General features: G+C 40.3%; 1 pseudogene; it reads right to left on the reverse strand.

The window, feature by feature from the left end:
* Positions 1-945: 945 nt before the first annotated feature.
* Positions 946-10,978, reverse strand: LOC148134912 (putative G protein-coupled receptor 139; annotated as a pseudogene).
* Between the last annotated feature and the right edge of the window lie 396 nt (positions 10,979-11,374).

Genomic DNA, 11,374 nt, shown 5'->3' on the forward strand with positions numbered 1-11,374 from the left:
GAAACGAAGACTAGTTGCCAATGAGGGAGTTGTTGCTGAGCAAGTGCTCATTGATTGCTTTGTTGATGACATCTTTACTCAGACTATTCATAACCAAGATATGAGTGATGTGGTGTTGGATTTGTCATTCTTCAGGATATGCCTGGACCATGTTCCTCATTGTCGGGTTGATGCCAGCATTGTAGCTAAAATTAAAAAAAAAACAACAATCGTGCTGCTGGTTTTATATCATAAGTATTTATTATTCTGACCTGAAATTTTGTCATGTCTGACAGCTTTACCAATTTCACGTGCATTCAACAATTTCTTGATATTACCTTGAGTGAATTGAAGTGTATGCAAATTGTTATCCTGTGATTTAACTGCCGAGAACATTGTCCATAAAGAATAATTATTGTAAGTGTTACCTCAGGATTTCTGTTGACGTCCCTTTTGTAAGCCTCTCTAACTTTTATCAATAGCATCAGACGTTTATAATGTTGCAATATCATTCATGCTGTTTTTATTTCCTGAGATGGAAATTGTTTAATCCAGTTTCTCTTCTGAAACTGATTACTTATTCTGAGCACTTCAGTAAGCTTTTTTGAACCACCCTCATCACAGTTAGTGTTCAGTCAGTGTTGTTGGCCGGATAAGAAAAGGTGTGACTATTGTTTCTTCCGAGTGGATGAAGAAACCAGATAGACGTTTACAAAAATCCAAATCATCTCATGGCCACCAATGGAGCAGCTTTTGTCTCGAGGCTGCACTCACTGTTCTCTTCCTCATTGTTCTGTTACAATTTAGTGCGAACAATTATTCATTAATATAGGAGAAGCCCGCATTTGTTTTCATATAGATTTTGGCCAAACCATACTTACACAGTCGCATCAGTTAATAAAATCCTCACCAAATACCAAATTACCAAAAGGATACGTTTGCATATCTTCAATAATTCAGTCATTCCTATCTCTCAATTAATTTAATAACTACAGTAAAAGGGAATTTCAATATATTCATAAAATTCGTTCTGAATTTAGTTTGTGTTACTGCATAAATGCCAGTGTTCGTACAACAACTCAGAAGCTGAAGCATCAATCCCATCTCAAGCACGAACGCCTGCAATGATATGGCATGATACCCCAAGCAAAACATGCGATACCAAATTGAATACAACATTAACGTTGACCATAAGGTTATGAAATTAGCTGAGACAACGAAGAGTAAAATTATGGATTTTCTACGACTCTCCATCTCTGGATCTTTGCCACTACGAGAAGCGTGAAGTCTCCTACGAGCTCTGCTTGTCAATAAAATATTTCTCACAGTTATTATATTGAACAACAGAATCAAGATGAAAGGGAAACATGGTGTTAGAATATGATGTAGAAACTCAATTGCCACCCAGAACATAGATTCTAAAACATTTCCTCTTATGTAACAGAACCAGGGTAAGTTGACCTGGAAATATTTACCTGATAACATGAAATACCAAAAAATGTTCTTCATGCAGCTTAAAGCTGTTACAGTTCCCACAACCATCGTAGCTGTTCTTTCCGTGCAGTATTTACTTTTCAGCTTCGGGCAGCAAATGGCAACAAGTCGATCAAAGGTGAAAGTGACGGTGTACCATACGGAACAGTCAGTGATTGCATAAAGTAGGACAGCATGGATATTACACACAGGGATATAAATCAAGAAATGAAAATCTTCTCGGTAAACAATTGGAATGTGTCTGAGTATGAGATCGAAGATAATAACCAGTAAGTCCGCAATTGCCATAGACACCAGGTAGAGCGTGACACATTTGGATAGATCACACTTCCCGCGGGACAGAATCACAATTGTCACTGCGTTCACTGTGAGACAGAGTACAAGGACATGCATGAAAGTTATCTCGGAATCTGGGGGAAAAAACTTCAAGAGTAAATAACAAAGAACACCACCGTTCCGCATCAGGTCCTTCAGCCTTCCAAACCTACACTGCCATATTTTGCCCTTTCATTCTAAAATTGCTTCGCTTTGAGGACCCATAACTCTCTTTTCCCTTTCCATTCATATCTTCGTCCGTATGCTTTTTGAGTGCTGCGATTATGTCTGCTTCAAACACTTCGTCTAGCAACATTTTCTCAGCAGTCATCACTCTGTGTGTGAAAGTATTGCCTCCTGCATCGCGTCTGAACTTCCCATCTTGCATCTTAAAACTGCGTAATTCACCCTCCACACAGGGAAAATGCCTCATATTTTCCACTCTACCAATGCCATTCACAAATCTAAGAACTTCTATGCTGCGCCACTCAATCTGCTGCATTCCAGTGAAATCAAATCCAGTCGAGCCAATCTTCCTTAATGACTGAAAGTGCCCCATACCCGGCAACATCCTCGTTATTAAATTCTACACACTCTTCAAAGCATCCTCGGCATGTGCCAGAACTTTACACAATAGATTAGGTATGTCAAAACATAGATAAAATAACCTTTGCCTTTACTGAGTGCCATAGACAATTGGGTGTGGTAGGAGTGAAGTATATGCATAATGTGAAGAGTGTGAGAAACTGATGTAATTGCATGTATTTTTCAACGGATATATGGTGCATGCACAGAGGAGAATTAGCAAAAGTGGATGGTTCAACTTCGAGCAGAGCAGATTAAGAAGATAGTTAATTTAGTTTGATTAAGGGTTTCATGAAAACAAAGCTGTTTCAATCGATGCGGTGTCATTAACCATGTGACAGCTCTGCAACACAATTGATAAAAGACGACGGACTGGCTGTACGAATCTCTATTTTAACAACCAAGTGATATACAATGGAATGCGTACTTACGTTATGAGGAAAGATTGTCTTAATAAAGGTTTTCAGATACTGCAGGGACAAATTCCAATCTTGGAAGAGTCAGTAATTAGATAAGAAAATAGAGTTGATGAAGAAACAGCATAATAACAGGAATTCGGATGATCTAGACTGGGAAATAGACCCGAAAATGTCTACACAGGTTTGCAGAAATGAATTGGATTTTTATTTGTTATTCACGCCAAGACGACAACTCACCATGTACATGCTGAAACGTAGGAAGGGAGAGGTTGTTTGCTCTGGACTATCTGGTTGTGTGCTTAATTGAAAATGGAAGTCTCTGGGTATTTTAGATAACAAAAATCTGTGTTTCTAAGGCCTTCGCAACATTTGTAGAATAACAAATACGATTTGTATGTGACGATTCGAATCACATCTGGAATGCAGTGCTTTCAGCTTGTCTTGATATAAAATAAAAGCTAAGGTCTAGGTTATTTGAATGGCATGTTTTGAAAGGGGCTAGTTTCCTCCATGATTTGGGTTTACCTAAAATCCACCATTTCAAAGAGGACTCTTAATTGGCATTGTTCATAATCGAATACTTGTCAATCTATCCAGAATGTAACCAGCCACATTACATTATTGCGGTTTCAAGATCTCTGTCGGCAATTCTGGTATCATTAGGTTAAAGAAATATGAAAAAGTGGAACGCCACTTCTATAACACTTGCTCCAGAAAACACTACAAGTTGCAGGGCACAAGAAAGCTTCATCAGACTCGACGTTACGGATAATGTTTTCTTTTGACGTTGAGATTAGTTCCTGCAACCACTATCTGTTAACATGGCGGTTTGTTTGAGTCACGATGAAGAGCCGACACTGCTGGGAGAACTAAAGGATATCCCATGCAGTTTCTCCATGCTTTCAAAATCCCCAGGATTAAGTGGCGTAGGCAACGTGAGAAAGACTTGCACGATGTGATGTTTTTAAAATGAGCCCCAGGCGATTATTTTTGTATAAGGGAACATGCAGGTAGTGCTGCAAGGGAATGGAACGTGCTGCTTTAAGTTTAACAAACAATTAGATTAGATTAGATTAGATTACATTACAGTGTAGAAACAGTAATGGGGCCCAACAAGTCCACACCGACCCGAAACCCACCCATACCCCTACATTTACCCCTTACCTAACACTACGGGCAATTTAGCATGGCCAATTCACCTGACCCTGCACATCTTTTGGACTGTGGGAGGAAACCGGAGCACCCGGAGGAAACCCACGCAGACACGGGGAGAACGTGCAAACTCCACACAGTCAGTCGCCTGAGGCGGGAATTGAACCCGGGTCTCAGGCGCTGTGAGGCAGCAGTGCTAACCACTGTGCCACCGTGCCGCCCACAATGGTAGGCAAATTTTAGATATGGAAAGAAAGCCAAAGAACAAATAAAATTTACAACCCAGGTACAGGCCTTTTGGCCAACCAAGCCTGAGCCGTTTTCAAATTTACTATCTAAACCTGTACCCTAAGTACTAAGCATCTGTATCCCTTTGCTCCCCACCTACTCATGCATCTGTCCAGATGGATCTAAAATGAATCTACAGTGCCTGCCTCTACCAGCTCTGCTGGCAATGCGTTCCACATGACCACGACCCTCTTTGTGAAGTACTTGCCGCTTGTATTCCCCCTTAAACGTTCCACCTCTGACCTTGAAACTGTGATCTCTCGTTACTGAATTCTTCATCCTGGGAAAAAGCTTGTCCCTATTCACATGTCGATATCCTTCATGACTTTTTAAACCTCAATCAGGTACCCCTCAATCTCCAATTTTTCTAATGAAAACAAACCTAACCTACTCAACATCTCGTCATAGCTAGAACATTCCGTACCAGGCAACATCTTCGTCAACATTCTCTGCGCTCTCTCAAAAGCGTCCACGCCCTTTGGGAATGTGGCGACCAGAACTGTGCACAGTAGTCTGAATGCGGCCGAACCAATGACTTGTACAAGTTTAACATGATTTGCCAGCTATTGAACGCAATACTCCATCCAGTGAAGGGAAGCATACCATATGCTTTCTTGACCGCTCTATTTACCTGTGCTGCAACCTACAGGTAGAACGGACCTGCACCCTCACATCTCTCTGCCCATCAGCATTTCCCAAGGCTCTTCCATTCATTGTATAATTCGCTCTCGAATTAGTTTTACCTGAATGTATCACCTCACATTTTTATGCATTGAAATCCATCTGCCACTTTTCCGCCCAACTCTCCAGTCTATCCATATCCTCCTGTATTCATTGACAGTCCCTGATACTTTCTGCTACTCCAGAAAACATTTCTGACATCTACAAACTTGCTGATGAGACCAATGGTGCACTCTTCCAGATCATTTACGTACATCACAAGCAACAATGGCTCCAACACTGACCCCTGTGGAACACCACTGGTCACCTTTCTCCATTTCGAGAAACACCCTTCAACTGCTACTCTCTGTCTCCTGTTGCTCAACCTGTACTTTATCCGCCGAGGTAGAACACCCTGCACACCATGTGACTTCACTTTCTCCATTATTCTACCATTGGGAACCTTATCCAACGCCTTATTAAAGTTCATGTATATGACATCAACAGTCCTTCCTTCATCTATCAACTTGGTCACTTCCGCAAAGAACTCTATTAACTTAGTAAGGCACGTTCTCCCCCGCACAAAAACATGTTGCCGATCACTGATAAGCAAAATCTTTTCTAAATATATGTACATTCTGTCCCGCAGTACCCTCTTCGGAAACTGTCACACCACCGAAGTCAGGCTCATTGGTCTGTAGTTTCCCGGAATATCCCTACTGTCCCTCTTATACATTGGGGCAAAATGAGCAACCCCCAGTCATATTGCACTTCTCCTGTGATTAAGGATGCTACAAAGATATCTGTCAGTGACCCAGCTATTTTCTCTCTCACCTCCCTCAGCAACCTGGCATAGATCCCATCCGGTCCTTGGGATTTGTGCACCTTAGTAACCTCTATCCTACCCAACACATCTTCCGTACTTGGATTATCGTGATCCAGAGTAATCAAACATCTTTCTCTAATCTCAAGATTCATCATGTTCCTCTCCTCAGTGAACTTCAGTGCAAAGTAATCAATCAGAATCTCACCCATTCTCTCAGTTTCGACACACAACCTTCCTTCATTATCCTTGAGTGGACCAATCTTTTCTCTTTTTACCCGCTTGCTTCTTATGTAAGAATGAAATGTTTTGGGATTCTCCTTAATATTGCTCGCTAAAAATACTCGTTTTAACCCGCTTTATTCCTCCTTTAAGACTTGTCCTACTCTTCCGATATTCCTCGAAGGCCAATTCTGCTCTTTACTGCCGAGATCTTATGTACGTTTCCCTTTTCCTCTTGGCTGATCGTACAATTTCTCCAATTATTCACGGGTCACGAATCTTGCTCTTCCAATACTTTGCCTTCAACGGACCTTGACTCTCCTCCACTATCTTTAACCTATATTTGGAAGCTTCCCACATATCAAATGTGGACTTCCCTTCAAATAGCTGTGACCAATCCACATTTTTGAGCTCCTGCCTAATATTAATATAATTGCCCATGCCCCAGTTTAGTACTATTCCCTTAGCTACACTCTCTTCTTTATTAACGAGTATTTAAAAACTTAAAGAATTGTTGTCACTTTTCCAAAAGAAATCCCGCACCGCAACTTCTACAACCTGTTCTGGCTTGTTCCCCAGTACTACGTCCAATGTGGACGCTTCCCTCGTCGGACCATTGACATACTGCTCTAGAAAACTCTCCTGGGCGCATCTTACAAATTCTAACCCACCTAGTCCTCTGACTCTAAGTGTATCCCAGTCAATGTTGGGAAAATTTAAATCTCCCATGGAGAATGAGTTTGTTTGTTGTGACTATTATGCACTTATATTTAAGGCATTAATGGGTAAACACAACCCTGGACTGGCAAATGAAACACTCTGGTTAGGGGAAGATTGATTTTGCACCATTGCTTCTGCATGAACTGTTCCAAATCCGAAATATTGGAGCTTCTCGTTGAAGCATTCCTGATAACTTTACAACATTTTCAGCCGTGCTTAGAGGATCCAAGACTCAAGACAAATTAAAGCTAACATGACTGTGATGATTTTGCCTCATAGAGAATTGACGATCACAAAATACAGAAGAGCAATACTTCAAAACATTGTTTTGAATGATAATTGAAATTACAGTGTCCCGCATTTTATGACCACCCATAGAGACATTTGCTTCCCATTTTCTTCAAGAAGATAATTTACATTAGAATGGTACACATTTGTCCTCACACAACTTCGTCGATATAGATTGGTGTGCGAATTGTTAGAATAGAAGCAAAGTGGTGGAATGAGGGGGAAATGTATTAATAATACTGAACTACCCTTGGGTCCTTTTAATCTAGGATTCTCATCCAATTAGAAGTGTTACAGGTATGCCACTTCATTTTACAGCTTCTTCCGAAATGAGCAGCACTTTTTGTAAATTCAACAGTATTAGCAAATAAACAGACAACAAAAGTCTAACTTCATTGAAAATGTATGGGAATGGAAACATTGAATGGGTGAGGCCATATCTGGGTTTGCACAAAATAATGAAAGCAGAAAATAGTTTTTTGGCCCAATGAGAACCTTATGAAGGTGCGTTTGTACAGGATATCAGTTGAACAGAATTGGAGTGAAATGGTACGAGCAGTCGGAATTTGGAAGATGTTTTCTATTTTCCCAATATGTATTTATTGTAAACGAGTCCTTCTGAGAATTGTGGAGTTTAAACTTCAGAAAGGCAAACGTGGTCTCACAGTTTGACTCTGTTCGCACAAAGAAGCATTAATTCAGGTGGTGAGATGGTGCACCTAGTGTCTGAATCAAGAAATATTCTAAAGGTGGAAGACAGCTGAAAATGTGTTGCTAGAAAAGCGCAGCAGGTCAGGCAGCATCCAGGGAACAGGAGAATCGACGTTTCGGGCATAGGCTCTTCTTCAGGAATGGGCTGAAGAAGGGCTTATGCCCGAAACGTCGATTCTCCTGTTCCCTGGATGCTGCCGGACCTGCTGCGCTTTTCCAGCAACACATTTTCAGCTCTGATCTCCAGCATCTGCAGACCTCACTTTCTCCTTAAAGGTGGAAGATAGTCTTGTTCAAATTCAGCAATCACCCAGAGAGGCGGAACGGAGCTTCTGTTCAATGTTGAAGAGAATGATTTTGTCTTACCAGCACTGGAGTAAGAAGATCAACAAAGGGGAATTTTGAGGGTTAAAAATATATGACTTGAATGCTGGCACTTACTAACAATACTACCAGACGCAAATAAAAAGAAGATCGTTAGATAATGAGAGCACGAATACAACTAGCAGTGAATTCTAAAATTTCAACTGTAAAAGGAATCTCTTTGGGAGCACCAATCGTATCTATAGTGCTGCACTGAAATCCAAGAATAATAATCCAGATAAGTTCGTTTGATGTATACATATATAAAAAAGACCAATTATCATTACTTACGAGGAACACCAACAATTGCAAGCATAGGATAGTAGAAGTATTGAACAATATAAAGTATATATTGGATCCGCCAAGCTACTGACATCCGATTGTAAAATAAAGAAAGAAAGTAAACAGTCCAGGATAAATCTCTCTTAATTGGGGTTGCATTCCAATTTTTTGATCCAAGATTCTCAGCACTTGATGGAAACTTCCACGCTAGTATTCGCAGAGCCTCGTGCATTGTTGTACCATACCAATCTGTTATTGTCATATTCTGATCCATTTGTTGTTAAATTTCAATGGCGGGTTTTGGATTCAAGAGGATTTGCAGAAGATGTCGATGTCTTGACTCAAAGCTCCTGTTCTGTCGGTCTCAGTCTGTGTCTGTATCCACTTATCTCTGTTGGTGTCCAAGATCTTGGTCCCTCTCATACTGTTGGAAAAAAATATGGCAAGGACACACTTATGTAGGTAAAAATCACGCAATCCCCGCTCAATTGATAGAAATACAATCCATGGGGACAGACATTAATTAGTCACTGAACAAATAGTGATGTTATTCTGCTCAATGCAGTGCTGTCGGAAAGGGATTCATGGGAGGAGCCAATGATTCAACTTGAAGGGATGAACTTGAATGTTTAAATCTACCATGTATGTGAGATGATGTTATATACCAAAGAATTATTGGAGCTATTAAACCAAATGTAGTATTCGCATAAATTGATGCAGTGCCTTGAAGTTACGTATATGGAGTCACAAAAGTGATGTGGCAAAGTGTATTTCGAAGGATTAATTACAGCAGCTGAAATCAACTGAATAAAAAGACTGGAAATTAATTTGAGATTCACGAAGAAATGAAAACATTAGCTGTGCTCAAAATACTGATGATTTCTGCAGGTTTGTGAGCCTGGGGATGAATGTGGAAATCGCGAAGGGTTAAGTGCTGGGGACAGGGATTGAGACAGGAAGTTTTATGGGGTTTGTGTGATCACGATAAGATGGAAGAATCGAAGCTGAAAACAAGTATATCGTTCGTCGTTAAAATTTTAGGTGAGCAAAAACACAAATTCTAAAATTAGTTTGGACATTTGAGACGTTAACCAGTAAGGCAAACGAGAAGTTTTTGCAACAACTCAGGAAATTTTAATATATTATAACACTATTGAGGCAGCGACCTGACAGGTGTACCACAGCTGTTGCTTTCTGGTTCAGCTTAGGACGCAGGCATAAACTAAGTTGGTTCGTCTCCATTTCCAAAGACTCGAGGATATTCCACTGCAGTTTGCAAGCAGCGTAACTTCAAACTGTCAGATAGGTATCTTAGTCAGTGAAAGCAGTTCTTTATTAATTCGTTCGAAGCCACAAACTTACAGCCTGGTGAACTGATGCATTACATGATGCATTATCTTGACTACGTGAGATTTATTCCTAGTTTTGCTACATACGCATCTTCAATCTATATTTGTGTCGAAAGTGGAGACATACGCTGATAGAACCTGTATATTGACGTTCTTGAGATTGTGTCTCAGTCCTCAGTCAATTGGCAATGCTGCATTGAATCATTTACTCATTTTTGACCATTTTCTTCTGCTGGGCTGAATGCTTTGAACAGTTCGTTCGCCTGTATGCCTCAAATGCTAAACAAAGGCAGGACATAATGATCCGTATAAATTGTATTAAGGTCCAATACAGTAAATAACGACATATATAAAAACTTTATTTGCAAGTTGCCTCGTCTATACATATTTTATTTAGTCAATTGTTTTTTATTTCATATACATTTACAAGTCCCAGCTGCTATTACATTTTCTTCATAAGGGCTACCAAAATGGGAGTAAACCATCTGTGTCTTATTCAACCTTGAAAATGTAGAAGGTGAACTGAACTCTCCCCACATAACAAATGTATCGTTAAACAGAGGGTTCTCTTCTAAGCCTGCTTGAAATCCCATGGCCTATTCCTTTTTCAAAGGAAGTGGTGTCACATATTGCTAGAGTTCGAAGATTTCCCACCAACAACTATATCGCTTAACACAAAATTTTCTTCTCAGCTTGCTTGAAGTTCATGGTAAATTCCTTTCTTCAAAGAAATGGAGTCACGTATTTTTCAAAGTTTACTGGCCACTATGAGTAATACTATGACATCATCTTAATCAGTTTATAAGAACTGATGACGTAATGGTAACTGAATCAAATTGATGCAAGAATGTTAGCTTCCGGAGTACAGAAAAGTTGTAAAATACCACTGCTAATAAGAAAAAAATGGAACTCTGTGATGTTGGGCAATTTTATATGGAGGAATGTGGAGTCCAAGACAGGCGAGAGATTTATGTATGGTTGAATTGGGTCATATACTTTTAAAGAGGTTTGATTTTAGTCATATGATGTCATGGCTAATTTGATACAGAATACAGTGCAATGTATTCATGAGTGTGGCCATTTTCTGGTGCCATCTTAAAACGCAAACAAAACGTTTTGACGTGCGATATAAAGCCAGATGAATAAAAATAAAATTGTTCAACTTTACTGTCCACTTCTTGAAGTTCTCTGCTATGAGCCATGATCCTGGTGGAGAGATAGCAGTCCCTTCACCGTACCACTGCAGCTAGGATGGAAATTGCCACAGTTCGAATCCGTCCTGCCCCACCAACGCCCTCGCTGGTATGAGACCTCGCTGGACTCGCCATTGCCACCGTTGCCCTGGGTAGTGTGCAGGCCAAAATTCGAGTCTGCTACTGCCTGAGTCCGGAATAGAGTGCGAAAAGTATGCCACATGTGAGAAGGTTCACGAAAGGCTGTGGCAACTAGAAAAGATTGTAAAAACCACGAAGCGTTTCAAGACTCGAGTTCGGGAGTGCTGTATCTATCAGAGATGACTGTGTGGCTGGAAAAATTATCGCGGTTGACTGGGGCTCCAATCATATGGACGGTTCAAATCACGGAGATATTTCTAACTGTGTGTGAACTATTTAACATCAAGGTTTTTATGTAAACAATGCAATACTGTCACCTTTGATACATGGCATGAATTGTATCATGGACTGCTGAGATAAGGCTTGAAGTTATCATATGCAAGAGCGGAC

Source organism: Chiloscyllium plagiosum, unplaced genomic scaffold, assembly GCF_037043375.1.
Source record: "Chiloscyllium plagiosum isolate Xiang-an unplaced genomic scaffold, Cpla_swu_hap1 HiC_scaffold_52, whole genome shotgun sequence".
NCBI classification, from domain to species: domain Eukaryota; kingdom Metazoa; phylum Chordata; class Chondrichthyes; order Orectolobiformes; family Hemiscylliidae; genus Chiloscyllium; species Chiloscyllium plagiosum.